The sequence below is a fragment of the Lagopus muta genome, chromosome 4 (assembly GCF_023343835.1).
Source record: "Lagopus muta isolate bLagMut1 chromosome 4, bLagMut1 primary, whole genome shotgun sequence".
Classification (NCBI taxonomy): domain Eukaryota; kingdom Metazoa; phylum Chordata; class Aves; order Galliformes; family Phasianidae; genus Lagopus; species Lagopus muta.
In genome coordinates, this window is record NC_064436.1 from 65,425,617 (window position 1) to 65,450,730 (window position 25,114).

Consider the following 25,114-nt stretch of genomic DNA (forward strand, 5'->3'; position numbering starts at 1 on the left):
GAGGGAGTTGGAAAGTAAAGAGGATAAAGAGGCAAAAATCGACCACGTGGATAAGCAAATCTTGGCTGTGTCGTCATCAGCAGCTGGAGCATACATCCCATTGAGCAATGCCTTTGGTGAAGGAATCTGGAACCATAGTCCCAATTGCACAGACCGACAGGCAAACGCGCAACAGGGGATGACAAATGGCCACAGCTATTTCTTTTTTACTGAGCAATGAGGAGGAGGTGGGAGCCCCCGGGCTGGGCAGGGGAGGTTGATTTCATCTACCCAGCCCCTTGTGCTGACCCCAGAATTATTTTCTTCCCCAACAGCTGCAGCTGTGGGGGACGGAAGAGCACAGAGACATCCAGCTGTCCTTCACCAACACCACACAACCTGCTGAGCCTTGCTGCATCCAACCCCACGGGTCCAACACAACTCCCAGAACTGCTTGGACAATTTTCAACTTTTCTAAGCCTTACCAGTTTGAAGAAGGAAAACTGTAGCTTTTTCTTGTAAACTGCTGGCTTAGAGCCTTCGACTTGCAGACCTACAGTGCAGCAGCAGAAACATGCATTACTTGAAAAGCCACTGTGGCCATGCAATGAGGACCTTTAATTCAGTTTTAAGTATTGCACATCAGTACATTCCTCACTGACCAGCACATGCTCCTCTTGACCTGTATACTTCCACTGTGAGCAGCAGTGATACTTAATTTTCACAAAACTCAGCTGCTGAGAAGCTTTCAGAGCAGCTTGCTAAATCCCCTCTCTGAGGATTACAGTGCTGCTTGGGGTCCATTTGTAATGTTCTGAAATTTTGTATTTTTATTTTTGTAATCAGCTGAAGGGGATTTCTGAGCAGCAGTGAACATCACTGCTCACAGGGAAGTCTTTATCTTCCCTGTGATGTCCAGCTGGAGCCTGGACAGAACAAACCTACTGACTGACCAAATACAAATGAGCCTTTAAAAAGATCTACATCACATTTGTTAACATCGAGGCCACGAAGACCTGGGTGCACAAGGACAAAGGCTTTAGAAGTAGACTCATCCTCAAGCTGGGCTGGTCCAGCACAAAGGGGACCAGAACAAGGGAACAGACTGCGTTTCTCCTTCTCCTCTCTTTTACCCATTTAGTTTGACTCTACACATAGTATAATTTCCTGGCCTGATTCTATATAAGTGACAACTTCATAAAGTCACTCTTTCTCTAACCTGGATTTTTTTTTTTTTTTTTGCACACAAAAAGTTCAGTATTTGACATAATCACTTTTTGGCATGCTATATAAATATGTATTTTATTATACTGACTGACTCTGCATAAAGACCGAGTAGGAATAAAGTGCTACTATTCACTATTGTCAGAGTAATACCCCAGACTCCTAATCAAATCTGCTCCTGCAAGGGTAGAAAAACAATAACTCTGTGAGAAGTAACTTGGCTGGAGATACCATTTTGACACCACAAAACCAAGGTTTTCTGTACAGCATAGAAAAGAGGTATCAGTCAAGTCCCTAAGCTGCAGATAGTTGTTCTGCAAGTTATTTGTTGCCATTCTCTCAGGGGCAAAGCATCACAACGTGCACAGGCTACAGAGGGTTCAATCTTAGTGTTGTTAGGGAAGTAGCACCTTCAGTTTACATTGAACTTGTGTACAAAGGTTGAAGGTGCAGGAGCCCAGAATTGAAGAGCCACAAACTGCCTTAAGTTGCACCCTTGTCATAATCACACAAGTCAGCATGGAGGATCATCATACCAAATATAAACAAATAATTTAATTCAGGAAAATTTCAGAACACCACTGTTCAGAGACCTTGCATTTGATGGCAGTTTGATGCTGATGAATTTAATGTTGATGTTTTGAGGCTTGGACAGAATGATCTCCAGTGATGCCCATCCAGTTTCTTGGTAGTTGTGCACAGTTCTTTCCTTCACCACAAGTAGGACCTCAGCTTTTCATTAACAAATGAGAAAATCTGCCAGGAAGTTTATGGTCAAAGGAATTGGATTCACATGTAAGAAAACATTCTCAGAACACTGTTCACATACTTTAAAGAACAAAGAATAAATTACTACTATTCACTAGCATTACTGCAGAGATTTTCAATGCACATTTTTCGTATAAGGTATAGCTATTTCTAAAAATTGATGCAGACAATGTTCTATCAGTTCCAACAGCTCAGTGCATTTCAACAATTGGCCTCTTCTCCCAGGTAACTAGCAATACAATAAGTGGTAATGGCCTTAAGTCATGCAAAGACAAGTTTTCTTCTCAGAAAGAGTGGTAATGCATTGGCACAGGCTGCTCAGGTAACTGATGGAGTCACCATCCCTAGAGGTATTCAAGAAACATGGAGATGTGGCACTGAGGAACACAGTTAGAGGGCATGGTGGGGATGGGTTGACAGTTGGACTACATGATTTCAGAGGTGCTTTCCAACCTTAATGATTCTGTGAATGCAAATATTTCTCTATTTGAAGACTATGGCAATAAACAGATGCCCAAACTGACACACCGCTCCACTCTCTCAGTTCTCCTAGTGACATACAATGTTTTAAAGTTAGATTGTTAATTATCAAACCATGAGATCAGCCTTATATCAGCTGCATACAACCAGCTTTACCACTTATATCAATAAGAACACAGAAAAACAGATCTTGCATGTGAATATTCTGCTGAATAACAAGTCTATTGCCTTCATGTCATGTCTCAAAACTACGAGAGCTGGAGACACGGTGCCTGGAGACACTCAAGATCAGGCTGGATGGAGCTCTGAGCACCTGATGAAACTGTAGATGTACCTGATCCTTGCAAGGGAGCTGATTCAGATGGCCTCTAAAGGTCCCTTCTAATGCAAATGATTCTATGAAAAAGCTCCCTTTTTCTAAAGCCACTCTTTGTCCAGAGGAAACAGGGGCAGCACAGGTCATGCAAGCAGGCATTAGTGCTACTGGACATCTTTCCAAAACTGTTCTGCATGTAGCTGTCAATGCAGGATATGCTTTCAAAAGCACCACTTACCCAAACCATATCTTCCTCCTCAGGATCTCCAAAATCTGCCTGGAGTCCTGCTCTGGATGAAGCAAGTCCAGGCCAGAAGGTCCCTCCCAGCCTCAGCGAGTATAGCTTTCCACGAGGGCTTTGGGTAAGGGCAGCTCTAATTTGTAACTCAACATTACCTTAGCTTTTCCATCAGGAAAAAAATATGTCACATTCACTAATGTCATCTCTTATCTGCACTGTTCACATTAGGCAAGAAGATGGGGGAGAAAATACAGCCCTCATTTCTTTGGCTCACACCTTATGCTGCTGCCCTGAGTATTTGCAGTGAGTCTGTGAATGTTCTTACCAGCCCTGGGACTCCTCTGCAGCTCAGCTATTTGGACCAGCAGTATAAGAAGAGCTTGAGTGAATGACCCTGAAAGCTTATCATGCAGGCAGAACTCTGTGTTTCTGCCTATTTGCAGGATGGGAACAAGTTAGTGAACAGATCAAGACCTAAAAAAAAAAAAAAAATTTGATTAACTAAAGAGAGGTGGAGGATCAACAAGTTAGTTTCACTTGGAGGGTTTTATACCATTGCACAAAAAAACATCTCTAATTTCATCATCAACTCTAAAGTAGTTGTGGGAATGAGGAGGGGAACTCTTATAATTTCACCAGATCAGGTTGCCCAGGGCCCCATATCCAACCTGGGCTCAAATATCTCCAGGGATGGGAACTGTTTTCACTTCTGTTTCTGATGCACCTTTGCTGCTGCAGCTTAAACTGAGCTAAATGAAGCACTTTCACCCAAAGGGTCTATACTTGGTCTTTTTAATATCAAGGGGAGAGGAGGTAGATGGACATCCCAGAAGTACCAACCCCACAAAATATTTTTTAAAGTCATCTTCTCACAACAACATTCTCCCTGCTCTGATACCCCCACATGACCACAAACAGCCTTTGTTCAGCCATGAAGAAGCACATGTTCCCCCTCTGAACAACATGCAGACAACATGAAGAGTTGCACAACAATTCCCATAGCTGTTGCACATGGAATATGGTCTTCCAAATCCCATTCTGGGCAAATAGCAGCCCCATAACCCAACCCTGCCATACCAAAACCACTGTTCCAGCATCTGAACTGACCTTTGAATGGGAAAGAGGGGGTCCTGCTTGCACCACACTTCTTAAAGAGCACATTAACCCTGATTGTCTTGGCTAACTCTCTGGAATTTCCTTCCTTGCCCTGGAGACAGAGCATTCTGTGGAAATGAAAATTAATACTTACAGGCAGCTTGAGTTGGGGTATGTTTTCAATTATTTTTTTTTTTTTTAAATAAAAAAAGAGGGGGAGGGGTAAAATTCAGTGGCTGCTACAAATAAGCCCATTTTAATTGTAAATCCATTTAGCAGGAGGTGGAATTAATCACCTAAAAGAGAGCAGGGGGAGAGCCCTGATGTTGCACACAAAGCAGGGAGAGCGCGAATCACAGTTGGCATGAGATCCCCTTTCATTTTTGTTAAGCACAGGCGTTTTAACCCCCTCAATATCTCACTGTTCTCTCCCTCCTGTTCTCCAGAGGGAGAACAAATGCAAACGGTGTCGTGTGAGAAGGGGCTAAAAGGGCACCCTGTAATAATCCCGTGTGCGAAACCCCACGGGCTCATCAATGAGGGAAGGTGTAGCAGCCTTCAGGAAGCCTGCAATAGCCTCTGTGTACACATAACACCTCTGAAGGAATTTTCCGCAGTCATTCAGGAACAGAGCTGGGTCTATTCACCCCGGCTTCACCCCATAGCTCATTCACACATTTGGGCAGCACGATGGAACACACCGAAATAACCCTGGCCAGATGAAAAATGGACTCTGTTATTTCTCTCAAGGACAGTGGTGTTACAAAGGGTGATGTGCAAATGGAAAGATTGTCTTCCTGCACTGTGCACACATCAGCAAGAGCAAAGTCCAGCAGCAGCCAGCTGCATAATACCACTTCCTCATCATGCCCTACAAACCCCTTGTTCCAACCCATCCTCAAGCAGGGGCAGTCCATCATCCATGATGCCTCATCACGGCTACACAAGAGGCTGCCGCTGATGGTGCCATGCCTAAGAGAATGAGGCCATGGGACAGCAGGAGGCTGGGGCTGCCAAGCACAAAGAAGATGCTGGAGGTGGATCGGCTCCAGCAGGTTTTCCATACACATTTTCCTTGAAGGCTGCAAATGAATTCAGCTTGGGCAAACTTGCCTTGGTTTAATATTCCTGCTCCACAAACAGCCAAGCTCTGGCTGTACAAATACTTAGAGAAAATGTTCCATGTTTCCAGCCAGCACTTGTCACTTGTCACATCAGTATGGCCTGAATCTGTTCACTGTCAATGAATTTGTCCACCTCCTCCTTGGAGCTGACAGTCTCCACAACATCCTGTGGCAGCACAATTCCACTGCTTGCTGCCTCCCTGCACAAAGAAGCTCTTTAATTCCTAATTTAAACCAGCCCATTCATTTTGCCCCTCCCCCCCACATTTAATATTATGGGTACTGGGGGGAGATCAGCCACGATGCTTTTGAAAACCTGAATCATACTCCCCATCACTGCTCTTCAAATATTGCTTACAACATTGCCATATTCTGAAATTATTCCACTCAGAAAGTCAAGGGTCCAGCCTAAAGGAAAGCACTCAATAGGCCAGTTTATCCCCTCCACTGAGTGATCTGCAAGCAATACCCAATTACCCAGCTGAATTCTACACTCACACCTGAGGTAGAGAAGCAATGGCCACATAACTTTAAAAAAAAAAGTAGGTAGTTTTTTTCTTGAAAAACCTCTCCTTGATTTTTCTTTCTATTTTGCATACTGGCCCTGTATAACAAGCAGAAAACAATAGACTACACAAGTTCTCATAGGAATCAAGTTGTGCGCTCTTGCATGTAGCAATTTCAACACCAGCTGTGATGACAAGAAACACCACAGGTCTCATCCAACCAACCATGCCTCCCTTGAACTCCTGGAAAAAGTAATCCATTTGCAGTGCACAAGACTGTGAATAATTAATCTGTCAGTTTAGCCATCCAACTGAGAAGCCAAAACCTTTTTGGTTTGCTCTGGGTTGAAGCTGCAATTTTCTCCAGCTTTCCTTAGACATGAGGACAGATATCAATTCCCAAAATGAGGCACAGAAAACCTCACTCAAAAGCACTCATTTAGTGTTTGAAAGTGGAAAATGGCCCTTCAAAGCCACTTTCCAGGAAGCACTCTATGAACTCCGAAGCATTTCTCAAAACTAATGAGCTGTGGGGTGGATTTGCTGCCTCCTCCCTCAAGACGTGGGCACCACTGCATGGGCCATTGCCTCACAGCCTTTTGACAAACAATTCTGAAAGCAGGGAAACAATATTTTCCCCACTCCACAAGGGACAGTCCTCCATCTCAGGGGACACCCAAGCAAAACACGGTCACCAGCATGCCACGTGTTTATCCTTAGTAGAGCTTTCACCTCTGGGTATATGCCCTCCAGCAAGAGTGAGCAGACAGGAGCCTAGACAAACTAAAAAATAAATAATAAGGACAATAATGAGTTAAATTGTGCAGCTACAAAGAAGGCTGGGGAACAGAAAGTAATGTATATAGACATAGCATGGCAGAAGGGTGGCAGGTCTCTACTCCGTGAAGGCACAAGGCTGCTTTCACAGACCAAGATTACTGCTCTCTCCAGGGCTCTGGCAGTTGGATGCTTCCACTGCAAGGTCCCTTGAAATAACAAGAGCTTTCAAGCCTACAGCTGCAAGAAGCAGTCTTGAGCTACAGTATGTATATGACTTCATAGAAACATACTATAGAATAATGTTGCAGATGGACAGTTCGTACAAAAACAGCTTTGCAAGCGTGCTCCACAGCACTGTTAGCATCCTTGATTCTGCATATTTACAGTAAGTATCCTGGGCTTTGATCATTAATTCTCGAGTACTACCATTCAAAGTCAGGTTCACAAAAGCAGAGAGAAGTATTTCAGGGCAAATCTGATTCCCACATAGCTTGGTTTCTTTAGAGCAGCAGGCTGAAATACTAAACTCCATTTCCCCCACTGCTGGGCATCTTTGTTAAGCACAAAACAGGCAGGAAAAGCCTTTAAATGAAGTATTAATTTAGAGAACGTCAGTGATTCTAATTCAGGTGCCATTTAATGGGAACATGTGGGTGTATTGTGTTACCCAGCCCCAGCAGTCAGATGTTAAAGCAAAGATGTGCATCATGCAGAGCCCACTAGGGCTTTGCACAATGTTCTGAGCACCGAAAGCCAAAGGACATGCTGAAGCAGAGAGGATAAAAGGAATGATATGAATCATCTGTCACATAGAGGGGAAATGCACAATAAAAGGGAGGCAGATAAATCTGTTTTCAAACCAGAAAATGGTTCAATTGTGAGGGATTTTAGGTGTTGCTTCTGCAGCCCTAAAAAGGACTTGGACAAAAGATAGATGAATGTTACCATTATGAGAAGTGATGCGGGTATGCCTTGCCAGAAGAAGATTCACAATAGACAGAAATTTAAGAGAAGAGCAAAACAACTGGTACAAAGGAGCCCTGAATTGGAAAAAAAAAATCCCACGATCCCAATGTTTGCAACACTGATATTGATACTTGGGAACCAAATCCCTTCAGCAAGACATAATGCAGCCAGAAACTTGTGAAACTTGTTCCCCAGGTCCACAAACACAGCAAGATGTGGCCAGGGAGCTGAGCATAGAGAGGCAGCTCTGGAGAACAGTGGGTGAGGTTATGGATGGGGCACTGGCAAATTAAGCCTGGGAGAAATTAAATTGAAGGGAAGCAGGAATTAGCATTTACAGATGACATCAGGCTGGCTCCCATTGCAAGCTGCCTGCCATGCAGCCTTTTTGTGGGTAACTCTGCTCTGGCTTGAGAGGCACCACCCCATGCAGAACCATGGGAGAGGCTCAAGGGCCTCAACATGATGCTGCATTAAAAAAGAAAAATTCAAGATCTGCCTAACAGAGCCAATCTCTAAAGGAGGAAATGATTTCTCCATTTACGCATTGGCACAAGGAATTTCCTCTGCTCCTTCCCACCTGGCCCCTTTCTGTTCAATATCCCCTCCTCCCCACCCCACACATCCTAACATCATGCAGCCACAAACAGTGAGAGCCAAGACAAGAATTCAGCACACCAACCCAATGAGTTAAAGATGTCCTGTTCATATTAGAGTTTCCAAGACCTCAATGACTGCACTGATCCCAGAAGCCCTAACAGGGCCTTGGATTGTCCCCTCCTGTTACTGCAGGAGGAAAGGTGCACACCAGGCTAGAGATAAAAGCTCTTAATAAAACCCTGCTGCATCCTTAAACACTTTAAAACCAATGCACTTTTCCACATCCATCATGGAGTTAAACTGCTGTTTTAGAAAACATCTGAATAAAAGTGCTGATCCCAATGGCACACAGTTACTCTGGTCTCCCAGAACTCAGCCCAGCCCTTTTATTAGGGGTGGAAAAACCAAGATCATTTGGTCTTTAGTGTGAAGGGAAGTCCAGTGTGAATGCTGGACTCATTCAGACACAGCCCTAATAATTAGCAGGGCTCTGGCTTCAGCTTGGTACATGAAGGTGCAAAGCTTTTAAAAGCTTGAGCCAAAGGGGAGAACTGGATGGGATAGAACGATCAAATCTTTACAGCAGATTAACAGTACCACCTGGTGGACAAATCCAAATTTCCTCTGGCTGCTTCAGAGGGGTTTTGCAGAGGGTTGCAAGAAATACAGCCATCGAAGATGAAGATGCAGCAAGCCTATTCTGACTTATAATCCCCTTTCCAGTAGGCAGTGAGCAAGGATGAAAGTCACCCTGAGCCGTTTAGTTCAGGTCTCCTACTACAGATGTGACCACAAGGCCAGTAAAGATGCTGCTGGCATGCAGCACACAGCAGTCTCCTGAGCTCTGCTTGCAAAATAAACCAGCAGCAGCCTTCATACGCAGCAAAAGAAGTGGTCAGTAGGCACCCAGGTGGCTAAGATCAACCTACATACTGAAATAACACCCAGGAAGGGAAGAGCTAAACCAAAAACCAAAGGCACACAAGGACTGTGCTTCATGTGAAAGTGAGGACAGACAGAAGTACACCTCAGTAATAACCATCCCCAATTGCAGCTACTTCAGAGCTGCATGTTTTAAAAACCTCAAGCCTCCCTGAAGTTCATTTTGGGAGAGGAATTTCTTGGAGAATCCCTGGATGAACACAAAAGGAAATACATAGTCCACCACTTGTGCAGCTCTCCAAATTCCTAAGTTGCACACAACCTTATATCTAACAGTTTTGAAGTGTTTAATTAGCAGTTTTTCCAGTGTCTGCAGACAAAACATTGGTTTTCAACAAAGCATAGGTTTCATTACACTTAAGCAGCCTCATTACACAGCGCCATCCTGGTGTTTAATCAATTAAACACAGCTGCAATAAAGCAAAGTGGAACTAAAACCAATGCCCTAGTGGGAGCTAAATCACTGGGATAATTCAGAGTGAGATACTGCTTAAGGAGAAGTAGGCAACTTTTATCTGTGCTTACAAACATCACTGTGGTGCAGCATGGACCTGCCCAAGGAGATCCCAACCTCTTGCTGCACACCTGAGAAGCAGCAAATTAAATCCCTAAATCACTGGAGTTGTTTGTACACTCATACCTAACTCCAGGCTCTGAGTAATTTTATTTTTATACATATAATATATATATGAAAGAGAAAATTCAATCAAAATCAGGGCTCTAAAGCAGAGTCTCACTCACAGTCAGCAATACCTCAATAGAGACAAGGTAAGGAAAACTCAACATTGTCTGGTGGAAAAACTACAAAGTCCCAGCTACCAAAAACCAGACACTGTTGAGTTCTACTCAACTACGACAATAAAAACACCTCCACAATTTGCCATGGCCACTAAATAGTTTATTAAAATCTCCCTGCCAGTTGTGAAATCCTGAAATATGGAAGATGGAATATTTTGGGCTTTATTGCATTGTTTTGGTTTTTTTTTTTTTTTTAAACATGCAATTAATTTTTCCATTTCTGATTTTTTTTTTTCCCCCTCCCACTACATTTGGCTCAGCCCAGACTGCTCTGTCCTTGGTTCAGCTCTCACTGCTGCAGATAGGTTGTTCTCAGCCTGGGGACTTCACACCACATGCTAACAGTGCTCGTTTATTAAGAGAAGTGATCGTGGACAGGACTGCTCTGAATTTGAGCTGAAAACAGATGCAATTGTGGGTTGTTTTATGGTTGTTTTTTGTTTGTTTTGTGTTTTTTTTTTTTTAATTTTATATGTCTTAGGTTGGTCAGCTCCATAAGAAAGCCAGGGTTATGATAGTTAAAGCAGAAAACTGCTTCTGTTTGGAAGCACTGTTCAGGTATATCTCAGGCACGAGTCATTTGCTTCCTGTCTTTGCAAAGGGCAAATAAGATTTTAGCTGCAGGCCCTCATCCCAGGATTCCCTTCCCTTACAGGGGGAAAAAAAAGATATGAAGAAACCAGACTACATCCTCATGCCATTGCTAGGATGACTTGCAGAAGTGAAAACACTCAGGTTTTCCACCACTTTAGGATCAAGATAAAAGCTTATCACAAAGCTACATATTTACTGACAGCTTCAAGTCAAAAGCACTGAGCTCCTTCTAAAAGAGGATTCCAAAGTATTTCCCTATAGTAAGTTACTTTAATAGCATCCTTCCAGGCACCATTTAAATACCATTTGCCTGGAAACAAACCAGCTTCCAAGTAGGAAACCAGGAAGCACTGATCCAGCATCTCCCCCAACCAGCACAGACAGGAAGGAATTTAATCAGTGGTAGGTTTTCTTCCAGAAATTTCACAATTAGGAAGAAAAGCTGTTCCGATGCCTGGGCCAATAATCTAATTAGGGAGTAAAAAACTACATGGTTGTGTTGCCTTCACAGGTCAGCAGGAGCTTGGCTGCGGAGAAGGATGGGATGGAGGGTTAAAGCATCATGTCAGGATGGGCTGTGAGGAGCCAAGAAGTTGGGTAAGAAAGCAGCCTGGCTTCTCTCACAGAATCACAGAGGCAATACAGCCCTGCAGAGCATTTCCATTGTAAGGAATTGGCATTTTCCAATGGAAAATAACAAGAACTCTCTGCCTGGAAGCAGTTTATGAACAACACTGCCAGCACCCACTGGAATCAGTGGTGTTTTTGACCACTCACATTCTCAGGTATACAAAACAAAGTTTCAGAGCCCAGTCTCAGGCTCTCTCTCTTTCTCATTCAACTTGGCTGCTCTTCAGCTTTCCATCAGATTGGTTGGTGGCAAATATCATGTCCCCTACCCTCTGCCAAGGTGGGTTGATGCTCCATATTGGGCATCCTCCAAATGCCTCTTCCCCAATTTTGGCAGACACAAGGCCTGGAGAGTCTTCTCCATGAGATCCTGTCTCCAGAAAGCTCTGTGCTTTTTGTTGTTCAGAACATAAGAAAATAAATCTTTTCACAGAGGCAAGAACTGCCTACAGCATCTGAAAAGACACTGAAAAGGCAGAGATCCACCACTCTTACCCACACAAGGAGAACTAGGAGAAAAAAAAAAAAAAAAAAAAAAAAAGTCCTTTCCAGTTATTGCTTCTGGACTTTCAGGAATCCTGGCAAGGCCTTCTCTTAGAGGGTACATTGCAAAGGAAGGTGATTACAGTGCCTTCTAACAGGATACAAACCCAAGAGAGCAACAGCAGATAAGAAAGAAGGAAAATTGACTCACCCCTTCTGATTACCTGCAACAGCTTTGAAAAAAGTACAGCTCCTATCCAGAGAGATGCTGCTCTCTTGGCTGCTAACACTTAAATGAGGGTGAGGAGGGATGGATCCAGGCTCCACCCCTTCTGGTCACTCAGGTGCATTGCTTGCACCTGAGCTCCCTGTATTAGTTATGCCTTCTCACCTGGTGCTCAACCACTGGTTCAGGTTGTGACCTGGCAATTCCACTGCAGAGGGCAACCTAGATGGAGCAGTGGAAACTGCCAGCAAGGAGCCAGGGCATAGGAGCCAGCATAGGCTGCACATGATGGAGCTGATCCAGCTGGCAGCCCTTCCCTGATGCTTCTTCCATTCAGCTCCACAGGCCTCCAAAAGCCTTTGAGAAAGTGCAGGCCTGTCTCCAAACCTCCCTTAGCCCCAGCAACAAGCTGCATGGCTCCTGTTCGACAGCTTGAGTCAGAAGTTCATGGGCCTCCCCAGCCAATTCTCTTCTAGGGAAGGTTGTGAAGAAAACAATCACTCTCCAGATGTGGCACGCCATGCCCTTCTCAAAGAAACCAGAGCTCCTTTGCTGCTTTCTCTTTGTTACAGAGATATTCGTAGTTTCTTCCTCCACTGCTTCCCAGTCCCATCCCTTTCCTCATTGTGCACAAGAAAGATTTTGCTACCCATCAAACCCTCACCCTACTGCCACAGGATCAGGAGGACAAGGGACGCTGGCATGAATGGTAGGAGAGGTCAACAGGCATGTACCTGACCCAAATCTTGTATGGTTATGCCATAACCTCCTGTGAGCACCTAGGGCTCACATTAGCAGCTCACACATGGCCTCTCCCTCCTGGCTTGTCTGGTCTCTGCTTGGAAGAGGACTCCTCAGCTCCCAGAGCCATCAATACACACAGCTCAATAGATACTCTAATCACTATTGACTTTTGCTGATGCTAGTCCTATAAAGTGCTGATGAAACCTGCTGGGATCAGGATACCTTGCTCAGGTCAGTAACTTAAAGCTGGTCAAAGGAGGTGGTGGAGTCTCCATCCCTGGAGATTTTCAAGAACAGGATAGATGTGACACCGAGTGACAAGGTCTAGAGCAGTCACAGACATGGACTGATGGTCTGAGATCCCTTGGTTTGTTCAGCCCAGAGCAGAGAAGGATGAGGGGAGGCCTCATGGTGGTTACAGCTCCTCATGGGAGCTCAGAGGGCAGTGCTGAGCTCTGCTTTCTGATGAAAGGGACAGAATCTGAGAGAACAGCATGGAGCTGTGTCAGAGTGCAATGATTCTGCAGGAAGGGCTGGCTGTCTCATGAGCAGTAGATGGAGAGATTATGACAGTTTGTACTATGATAGGCACAGAAGTGAGTTACGCTTCCAGCTTGGACATGTCCCTAAACTCTGCTTCTTTGCTTTGTACTATGGACCCCTAACCCAGCTGGCTTTTAAAAAATAATAATAATAAAAAATTGCTCCTATGCTGCTGCAAGAAGTGGTAAATGTAGAGCTTCTGAGAGAGATAGTTGTCCCACAGGGAAGCAGATTAACAAGGATGCACTAAAACAAACAATTAATGTTTGTTTTAGAAACATTAAAAAAAATGTGGAGATCTAAAGTCAGCAGCCATGACTACTTTGTTTAAGAGTGGGGGACCAGGGATCAGAAGGAAGAAGATGCACACCCAAACTCTGAATTATAGTATGGCTTGGGGCCCTGCATCCCCAGACAGGGCCATCAGAGGCAGAGTTACAGGATGCACAGCCTGGTCCTGGAGTAGCTGAGCATCCAGTAGAAGAAATGCTGAGCCCCAGGCAGGTATTGACATGTGTACTAAGAGACAGATCTTCAAGTAACTTGAGATTAGGAAGCTCTGTAAAGCCTAAATTATTCATTCATGCAGAGAAATCTTGGAACCTCAATGAAGAAACTGAAACCTACAAAACGCAAATTTCTTCTCCTATTAACAGCTCACCATCCTGATGCTCACACCCAGAATGACCTCCTGGCCCACTGGCACACATGCACCTGAGTTTGTACTGCTGTCCTACAGAGCAGGTTGGCCACAGCCAAGCTACTGTGGGGATTGGTTCTTCACCCTGCTCACTTCCAGGCCATCTGCAGTAGCTGGCTGGAGACTGACGATTTAACAGCACGATTGAGTTGCAGTGTCTGAGGACATTCTTTGGCTCTGCTCAAGTCACTGGTGTAGCTGCAGTTCCTCAGACCACTCCCTTCCTGCCTTTCTTTTATAGCCAATGACTCTTTGATGTATTTCCGGTATAGGTTTGGTTATAAAACTGCTACATCAGAGAGACCCTTTCATGATTGCTTCTTAAGGAGGACTTCCTATATCCACCTCCAGCAAAATTACTCATTATTATATAAATAAAGTACTTGCTTTTGTCTTTTTAGCAAAAAGAGCAAATGGCAGGTCACCCAGCAACATTCAGCTGGGCTTTGGAATAGCTGAAACTCCAGAGTGAGATTGATCTGAACCATGAACCCTTGTAGTTGGTCATCCCCACAGCTACTTGTGCATGAAGAGCTATGTCGGGTTACAGGGGATGTGCTTCTTTGGAAATAATGGGGCTGGATGTGGTTCAGAATGACTGTACAAAATGCCTGTTACCAAATTGGTATAGTGTAGAAGAATTAAAAGTCAGGGAAAAAGGCAAGGGCACCCCAAGCCAATACTGCTTACCAAGTGTGTTGTGTGAAATTAAAAGCCCAGCTCGTCACTGCTGCGGTATTTTCAAGATCATCTATTTAAGACATCATGACAACGTCTGCATGAGCCACAGTCACACAGCAAACTGCTGTGCAGATGCACTCTGCATGGAGAACTTCCCCATGAAAAAAAAAAACACAAACCATTCTCAAGATGATGGTTATATTTGACATAAGAGCACTGTGGGAACGAACGTCAGCAGCACTGAATATAGGTGTCAGTGCAAATTTTCTTCCTTAACAAGCAATTTTCTGCTATTTAAAAACACCTCTTGTTCTCAAGAACATTCCATCCCTGAATTCTCTGCACAAAGCTTGGATCGGATGTCTACTATTCATATATTTTTCCCCCTTGGTTTCAATATTAGCTAAGGAGAATTATCGGAGGGAGTTAGAGCCGGAAATAGGAAATGAGATTGAAATTGTTAACAAGAGGGAAAAATAGTTCAAGGAGATTGGTCCTTCTAAGAACAGCTACATTTACTGCCTAAGATTATGTAACACTTGGAGTAGAATGAATTTAATAAAAGGTGAATTCAAGACATTTATTGATTTTGACCATGTTAATCAGATATCTTGTTCCGTTAGAACTCTTAGAACATTAGAGCTCTTAGCCAATGCAGAACATGCATGCAGTCCTTGTGCAAGAAGCTGACAATCTAATTATAAAAGAAGTGGTATGTAGATGCATAACATAAGATACAAGATGAAATGAGGTAATAGAGGCCAGCGTAGAAAGTGATGATCACAGAATCATAGAATCATTTGAGTTGGAAAAGACCTTTAAAGGCTATCCAGACCAACTCCCCTGCAATGAACTGGGACACCCACAACTGCATCAGTTGTTCAGAGACTCATCCCACATGACTTTGAACATCTCCAGGGACAGGACATCCACCACCTCTCTGGGCAACCTATGCCAGTGCTTCACTAGCCTTATTGTAAAAAACTTTTTCCTTATATCTAGTCTAAATTTCCCCTCTTTTCATTGGAAACCATTTCCCTTCATCCCAACACAAGTCCCTGCTTTAGACCCTGCTGAAGATTATGTCCCTTCTTTCTTATAGTCCCTCTTTAAATACGAAAGACTGCTATCAGATCTCCCCATACCCTTCTCCCCTCCTCTCCCCTCCCCTCCTCTCCCCACCTCTCCCCTCCCCTCCTCTCCCCTCCTCTCCTCTCCTCTCCTCTCCTCTCCTCTCCTCTCCTCTCCTCTCCTCTCCTCTCCTCTCCTCTCCTCTCCTCTCCTCTCCTCTCCTCTCCTCTCCTCTCCTCTCCTCTCCTCTCCTCTCCTCTCCTCTCCTCTCCTCTCCTCTCCTCTCCTCTCCTCTCCTCTCCTCTCCTCTCCTCTCCTCTCCTCTCCTCTCCTCTCCTCTCCTCTCCTCTCCTCTCCTCTCCTCTCCCCTCCTCTCCCCTCCCCTCCTCTCCTCTCCTCTCCTCTCCTCTCCTCTCCTCTCCTCTCCTCTCCTCTCCTCTCCTCTCCTCTCCTCTCCTCTCCTCTCCTCTCCTCTCCTCTCCTCTCCTCTCCTCTCCTCTCCTCTCCTCTCCTCTCCTCTCCTCTCCTCTCCTCTCCTCTCCTCTCCTCTCCTCTTCGACAATCTTATCACCTTCTCTTGAAAGATTTGTTACCCTCTCTTCTCAGGGAATCTCATCCGGTAACTCCCTAAACAACCAGTAGTTCACCCTCCTGAAGTTTATCATCTTGATATCTCTCTTTGCCAGGCCAGGCTCATACTCCTTGAGATCACAAACTCAGACAGGGTGTGATCACTACAGACCAGACTGTCTCCCATCTTAACCTCTTAATCGATCTTCTTCACACAGGTGAGCACAGAGTCCAGTAATGCTTCACCTCTTTTTGGTCTTCATCAAACAGATAAAGACCAAAAACACAAGACAGGAAAACACTAAAAGAAAAATAATTGCAACAGGCCAATTTCGGTGTATCTTTACAGTTATTTTTCCATTTGAGCTCCATTGGAGCTCATCTTGTTATCTTGTTCCAATTAATTTCTTCTTCCTGAATATCAACCCTATGTACATGTACTTGTACATAGCAGTATTGATAAGAAAAAGCTGGCTGCGTGCTAGCATCAGCATCTCACTGACTGTGAAACAGGTTCTCAAGAGAAACTGCAGATGTTTATTGCTGGAAGCAAATGAAATGAAAACATCTCATATACAGCAACAACAAAGTAAAATTGACTACTTTAAATTATTAGGAATGTGCTATCATATTTTACATTTCCATGAGCTAGAGTAAAAGCAAATATAGCTGCAGGAGGGTAAATTCTTGCCTTATGCCAACCTGATATTTTGCACTCTGATTCTAACCCTAGGACACACCAGAAGATATTTGAATTCTCTCAGGCTCTTCAAGGAGCAGACTGAACATATCGTCTGTACACAGTCCATGTTGGTGCCATTTCAACATATAGTTTTGGATTTATAATGTTTTACTGGCACCACCATTCAATAACATCATGGGAATTTCTAAGCAGTGTGGTTTGGCACTACCAGGAGAGGTGGGAATGCTCTTGGCTCTTTGGCAATTTGTACAGTAAAGAAATAACATATTTATAGATTGAGAACTTAAAATAAGTTCTGCATCACCATCACTCCTCATCTACGTACACAGGAATGTCTCCATTATTTAAGGTAAATTACACAAGGAGACTCCATAGGAGTTCCCCTAAGAAATTGCCAAACCTGGGATATGAGCAAGGAACGTATGTGCATGATTTTGCACACAACTCCCATAGTTTAGATCCCACCTCAAGGTGCATTTCTTCATATATCAATGCCTTTTCTACTACAGGAAAGCAGTTCAAACACAGAGGGACAGTTTCTGAGCAAGGATGACCCTTGCCTTTCCAAGCAAGATGCAGCTTGAAGATTCTGGTGTTCAGCAGCCACAGGTGTAACAACAACATGAGTGTTAGTGTAGACTCTTAGATTTCATTTCCAGAGGGACTGAGTGAGTTTGTACCAAATTTTTTGTTCTGGAAACTACTCTAGCATGTATGAAGTTTGAAATATTTTTTCAATGTGGAAAATAACTTGCATTCTTAAAGCTTATAAAATATAATCACTGTAGGAAATGAAACAAACATAAGCAAGGGATGCAGAAGACCTTCTCTTTCACTGACAGAGAGAGAACCAACATAGGGACTGCAGCTGGGATGAGTTGGGAGGTGAATCATCACAAGAATTCACATCCAAAAGGCTCCCAACAGCCTCATTGCTGTTGGTCTCTTTGAGCCATAGAGTGCTTGAGAATGGCTCAACCCAACCTTTCTGTGAATGGCTAGGCACTGTCAACAGGATCCAGACTCCCAGTACACTGTACATAAAAGGAATGTTGGACCTGATATTAGCTAGTTAGCACCTCAGGAAAGAGGATGCATATATGTATTTCCTTAATCTAAGCAAAAAAAATTATTAGCTGAGTTTCTTCATAGGTACTGCCAGTAACATGGTCAAGGGTTTTTTCTTCTGGGTTTTGTTGTTGTTGTTTGGTTTTTGTTTTTGTTTTTGTTTTTTGTAAGCATTGCTGTGCACCACTTCGTATAAATTTTTACCAGGTCTCTAATAGCGTTTTTACTTCTATCCTCTCTTCTTCCACTCCCATCTTTTTTGCCTCAGATGGTGCAGGCACCTCCCAAGGAGTTCCAAAGTTGAAATGCTCTCATCCAGGTATGTCATTTGTCACTCCTCTGTACAGGGTGACCAGAGATATCTGGAAGCTTTTATTAATTTAGCTTTCCCACACTGTAGTTTCTGCCCTGCTTCTCCTATTCTACCCAATTAGAAACTCATTTCCTGAGGGATATATATTTCCCAGAGGAGAAACAATACAAAACATCCAGTAATTACTAGCCCGTGATATAAGTTTATTTTAAGGCTATATTTCTGGGAGTTCCAAGATATTTGGGGAGTATTTATTGTTACAGCAGAGCAAGTCAAAGGACTAGAAATGGGATAGCAAATCTTTCATCTCTGGGTCACTGACTCAAACTCAGCACAGGTCAATAGTGGCTATAAGCTATTTTTAACCAAAAAGTCCTTAGACCTGAAGATGCTACTCTGGTGACCTAAACTGATTTCCATGCAGGTGGATGCCAGGCTCCCGAACATGCTGCCACTGGGTGACCCTACCAGCAGAGCAAACGGTGTGAGTTGTAACATGAACTTTCACTTCCACTTGATCATCTGCAGATCCATGATACGAGTGCCCTTCATGCAGCCAAAGAAAAACAAAAATTGTCAAATGGATATAAAATCTCCATTGGCATGATGAATTTCAGGGATACCTGCCCTGAGCATAGATCTTGCAGTACACTGAGAGGTGTCAGTCTGAGACCTGATCCAGGCTTTCATTAGCCAACCAGTCTGTCAATCATTCAAAGTGATGGAGCCCATGAACTGCTGACTGTAGAGTCTGTACATCTTTGTAAAAACTATAGGGATCATGTATCTTCCCCATGCTCCTGTGCTGGGGATCTTTTCACACTTTCCATCACAGCTTTGCACCTTGGCCCTTGCCTCTTGCAGTAGTCATTTCCATCTTGTCCATAATATTTTTGCATAAATGTTGCACAAGAAAGGAATGGTGTCTGGTCAGGAGCACAATACTTGAGAGCACAGCAGAGGGAGGACTGAGTTTCAGAGCCAGTTTCTAGCCTTTATTACATGATCTTGACTCCCACTTACCCCCACAAAATTCAGTGGCACAATTGCATATGGAGTTCACACACATTTGAGACCAGGACCTGGCCTCTCATTTGCAAACACTGCTGTTGCGAATTTTGGCTCAGGGGTGAGCGGTTATGGGGGTTCTGCCATCTGGCAGGCTGAGCTTCCCCACTTGCCTTTTGAGGAGAGTATTTCCCATTTCTGAACTGAAGGCTTCTTCTCAATCTTGGTGGCAGCTCTTGGTTTGGCTGGGTTCACCTTGGTTTCTTGGGAATGCCTAAGGGCAGAGTTGATCTCTGAAGCCTCAAAACCTGAAAGATTCAATTTCATGAACAAGAAAAACATAAGGTGCACTTGATCTTGACGCCTTTGCACAACCTGTGTACTTTCCCAAACAAACCTTGCCTAAGCCTTCCAGAGGTTCAGTATGAGTTTTGTAATTGTGGACAATTTTATTTTTGATGAACAGAGCTGAATTACACAGCTTTTCTCACATCTGTTACTTAATTGGCTGAGCCATTTGAAATTAGACCTAATTACTTTTCTCACTCCATTAATACCCAGAGATGGTTGATTTCTTTTTTTTCTGAAAGCTGTTGGAGCTTTTGCTGAATTATTCAACCACAGCCTCACTGCAAAGGATCTTAGGAACTAATACAAATAACAGCCATAGTCAGTTTATGCTAAGATACCTATGCAGGCCACCTTTTCATCCAGCTCAATGGGCTGCAGATAAGCCTACTTGGATCACACATTACTCTGGGGAGCACTTGTTCTTGCTGTGTTGAAGTGGATGGGCTCCCACTACTTTCAGTGCTGGCAAGTGCCTGACTGCTATCCCATACTGTTTGGCTTGGCACCAGATTTGCACTTGGGTGTTTGCCTTTGCCCCAGGTTATTCTGGCAAATCTCTCTTCCCAATTTAAATTCTTGAGGGCAAGGATGACTTTACCATGTAGGGATCACCAGCAATGCTGCCACGTCCCTTAAGAGCATCACTTCTGCTTGCCTTTCTTCACTACAGAGGTTAGTACTGGAAAGCTCCTTAGCACCTCTGAGGAATTATGGAATCACAGAATCATCAAGGTTGGAAAAGACTATTAAGATCATTCAGCCCAGCCATCAACCCACACCCACCATGCCCACTAACCATGTCCCTCAGTGCTGCATCTCTACATTTCCTGAACACCTCCAGAGTGTGGAGATCATCATTCTTGGCCTGAAGATGGGTCAGGAACAGAAGCAGCTGTAGATTTTCTAACTTTCCTCAGCATCTTCCATACCTTGGCCAACATAAACGAGGGAACCAGCATATTTGAAGAGGGTGACTTGAGCATACAGGACAAATTAGGAGTCCAAGAAATGGCTTAGTCCAGGGAAACCTACAGGTAGTTTTGCAGATGTATGGCAAAGACGATTCAGAAAAAGAATGTAGCAGAAAAAATCTTGCTGCTAGGCAGATTAATTTCTGCTGTTCTAGTCACCTGGAAAATGCAAACAATGCTATTTAATGATACTAATATTTTTTAGCTGAATACCCCCAAATCTAATGATACTTATATATATATATATATATATATATATATATATATATATATATATATATACATAATATATTTAATAAGGCCCTGGGCAACCTGATCTAGCTGTGCATGTCCCTGTTCATTGCAGGGGAGTTGGAGTAGATGACCTTTAAAGGTCTCTTCCATTCCTAAGGATTCTACAATTCTATGCAATCAAAATAATCTGAGGATCTTCCCAGCATTCACCTCCAGTGAAAATGGAAAAGGAGAACTATTCTACTCGTGGCTTTTGTGATGAGATTATGCCATCTGGCTGCAATGATCCGTGGCCAGATTACAACAACCTTACTTTTATATGTGTAATTTTGTTTTTATTTTTTCTTTTTAAAGACTAAGTGCATTTATTTGACATCTTTTTTTTATTAATTCCACTACATGAATTTATGCAAGTGAGATGGAAAAACATGCCACCAGGGTGCTGCCTAACACTTATAAAATTACAGACTCACTGAATGGTTGAAGTTGGAAGGGACTTCTGGAGGTCACTTGGTCCAACCCCGTTTTCCCCCTGCAGAGATATTTTATGTCCTCCAAGACTACTTGTTCTTTTTTTTTTTAATTTTATTTCAGCACATTTCAAAGCAGAGGCACAATGCACTCCTGACCTTCCTGTCATCATGTGGGGCATATTTACACCCGTCCACAATGTGTCTGCTCCAAGCTGTTCTCGAGGATCTCCCTTGATACTACATAGCCTTCTCCATGAAGCTATTATTTCAAAAGGAAACAGATGGGAAACAACCATAATTAGCACAAGGCATTCCTTCTTATCTCTTTGTCTTCCAGAAACAGGCGAGACTGACATAATCCTCTAAACTTTCTTTAAAAGGATACATAGAAAACAATGAAAATCTCATCTTCTTCCAGAATAACTGTAGGTACAGCAACTCTGTCCATGTCCTGAAGTGATCTGAAGAGCAGACATTTCCTGGTATATTTTTGGATAGAAGATGTCCAGTCTGCAACCCTGGCCCTTTCCCAACTTTTATCAGATCAATATTGTGTCATCTCATCATACAGATTCATTGCTTCTGCTGGAATGGCCATTATCCAAGCTGGGGGCATCTTCCATGCAATGTTTTCTTGTAGCTTTTCTGAGAAATCCCAGCAACTCACAGATGCTACAGTATGTCAGCACAGCCACAGTGCACCCTCACAAACATCCTCACTGCGTCCAACAAAAAACGGGATGAAGGTCAATACTGGTCATGCACACTCCCGTGCTGTGGGCAGCAACTGAGGAGCAAAAGCCAGCATTAAATAGGTGCTAAGCACATTTGCAAGCTCCTGTCCTGGGAGAGTCACAGAACTCATGTCTGGCAAACACCCCTATGGCTTCCCTCAGTTTTTACTTTATCTTGCACATGTCAACACATTCTCATCTCCAGGTCTGAATGGCTAAAAAAAAAGTCCAAGTGGTTTCCTGACCTCAACAAGTACAGTACCAAAACCCTCTGTGCATTGACTGCAACCCATCCCTATGAGTCATGGTCAGAGCAGCCAGAAGCAGCCCTCTGCTGCCAAAAAACAATGCCTGATAAATCAGCGGGTGAAATAACAGCCTCTCTTCAGCTTGTCATTTGTGTAGCCATTGTGTTTTAGGAAATATCAAGCCTCGGCTCCTCCACCTGGGCAGCAGGATTCCTGACAGTAGAACAGAGATGGCAGTATCCAAAATCCCTCCCACTGTAAGCTAAATGGCTCCAGATAGTTGATACACCCCAAAATTTGAGCAACACATGCTGCATGACACAGGAAATAGAAATCACAAATTTTAAGGGCATTGCTAAGAGATTTCACCTCATGAGCCAATTTGCCTGAGGGAAGACTGCTGTTGTGGAAACCTCTCTGTAGGGTCATGCTATGTCCTAAATGACCTAACAGTGAGAAGTTGTCAGCAAAGCACTGCCATCACTGCAATCGTCTGCTTGTTGGCAGCTCCAGACACACCACTGGGAGAACAGGAGGAGTAATGAAGATGGGATCCAACCATGCAAAATGGTTGGATAGAAAAGTTTTCCGGATCCAAAAAACTCCAAATAAAGCAAAGACATTCAGAGGAACATCTGTGTTTAGAAGTCACCAGGTTTTGAGCGCTCATTGAAGTCCTGATAAATAAAGGCTCTAAGCCACTTTTATACCATGTTCTGATAATGTCTGAATGATGGTGTCTCTGCTAGAAGAGAGCAAAGTGAGATGGGAATATAAGAACTGGGGTTTAAGTCAGTAGTTGTTATGTTTCAGACATGAGCTATTTGAGGTCAGATTTTTACACATGGATTTGAAAGACATTTGTGATATCCCTGACTAGTAATCAGTGAACTCCTTAGACTCTCTCTTATGTACAAAACAGATGATCACACTTCTAGCACAACTGATGATTCAGTTTCAGTTCAGCACTGAAACAGCCTTGGCCCAGCAGTTTGTTTGATAGTTCAAGTACTCTTTTCTTGAGCTAGTTCAGTACTTTATTAATAAAAAGCTTAGCTTCAGTGATGTTTTCTTGGTTTAAGTGAGTTTATTTTAAAAGCTCTAATGAAATATTTAAAGCCGAAACTGATACTGGACCCATCTCTCTGGAGCAACACTGTTCTAAAACCTTAGAGGACCTGAAGCCAGTCAGTTGAAAGGCAATTTCCCCCACAATAAATCCGTGCTCTCACACACTGGGAAGCTGTTAACAGTGAGAGTGGGGAATTCAGCTCAGAGAGTGTCTGACAGCAGACGACCACACAAGGTGCGAGGTAGAGGAGAACTGAGCCATAAATTATCACTTCATTATGTTACTATTTAAATAGCCTTTGGGACGAAGGTTGCCTTCCTCCCACCATCAATTTTGCTGTCTTCCACCTTGTCTTCCTCAATCCTCTCAGTCTTGTGGAGAGATGCCTCACGTGAACATCAGAGATTTCCATGGGCTCACCACTTCTTCACAATCCTGGTACGTCCTTGCAGATGGCAACAACAGAAAATGAGGATTTGGGGCTTATAGAATCACAGAATATCCTGAAAGGAACATACAATGACCATCAAATCCAACCACTGGCTCCACAGCTCAAAAGCTAAACTACATTCATAGAATATAAAGAATATCCAAACATTTTATGGTTATATATATATGTCCTTATGGCTCCTTAGAGGTGTCTTTGGTGTGGACCTCACTGCATGGCAGACATACGCATTTGGGAGCAGTACAAATCTGGATTTTGGAGTAGGGAGCGGTGAGCAGAAAGACAATGTGAATTGGTGAATAAAAACAGGCCACTGGTTATTCAAAGTTTGAATGAATTTCTAAGGCCTACCAGCACATTTATGATTAACTTACATGTTTTTAGGATGTCATAGAATCATAGAATCATAGAATGTCCTGAGTTGAAAAGGACCGTAATGATCACCTAATTTCAATGTCATGGACATAGGATCTCGGTCTTTCACTACTGGGTCCATCATCAGGCAAAAACCAACACTGCTTCAACTATGTTTTCCCTAGCAATGAAAATGCAATGAATACCAAAAACCTTAACAACCTGTAGCAAGATGAGGGCGGACTTTCAGTGTCCTCACTCCTACATAATTGCAGTCTGTGAAATCCATCTGATAGAGACCTCTCTGTGATCATCACTCTGTGTAGGCACCTGTACACCTTCTCATCAGCACATGTTCTCATCTGTACACGTTTCCTCTGCCAAGAGTTATTTTTGTCAACCCCCAAGGAGACCGCAAAGGCTTATTGAGCAATGGACACTCAGAACTGATAAAAATGTAAAAGAACAGCATGCAGTATTTAAAACCATTTTCTATGTAGCTACAAGAAGCAAAGACGAACTGTAGGATGTGTATCCTCATTCTGCCTTGAGTTTACTTCACTCTTGCAGCAAGACAGGCAGGCAATAGAGAGAGCATGATCAATTGTGCCAAATCTACAGAGCAGGGCTGATATTTATGGACTCTGCTAAAAACTGTGGCAGAAGGAAATCAACAAGTTGGAAAGCCATGCTGGATGCAGCTCTGTGGGAAACAAAGAGGCAGAAAAGCAAAATTTGTCAAATGGATGAGAAAAATTATGGTAAGGCCGACTTTTTGTTCTTTCTTTTCTTTTAATCGAGTTTCCAAGGTTGTTTTACAAATGTTTTACAAACTTCTGTGCAATGAAGCACAGAAAAAAATGCAGACTTTGTTTCTAAAAATAGTTCATGACCAAAAAGGCAGATGCAGTTCAAGCAGCGTTGAAATCAGTGAAGGATGGATATTGTCTTCAAGTACTTGGTTGTAGCATATCTCTCCCAACACAGCCCCAGAGTAGCATGGGTATCAAGGTTCTCATTCCCTTCATCTGGACAAACTCACTTCCTTCTCTTGCTCATTGCAATAGATGTAGGAG

At 43.3% G+C, this 25,114-nt stretch overlaps 1 long non-coding RNA gene across 1 annotated transcript; it reads right to left on the minus strand.

Annotated features, from left to right (window-relative positions):
- Positions 1 to 1,311: 1,311 nt before the first annotated feature.
- Positions 1,312 to 11,781, minus strand: LOC125692051 (uncharacterized). The gene is made up of 4 exons (XR_007376426.1): positions 11,738 to 11,781; positions 4,116 to 4,231; positions 3,334 to 3,482; positions 1,312 to 1,959 (listed from the first exon to the last, which is right to left on the minus strand). It is a non-coding gene; the product is annotated as an uncharacterized LOC125692051 (long non-coding RNA).
- Positions 11,782 to 25,114: the final 13,333 nt, after the last annotated feature.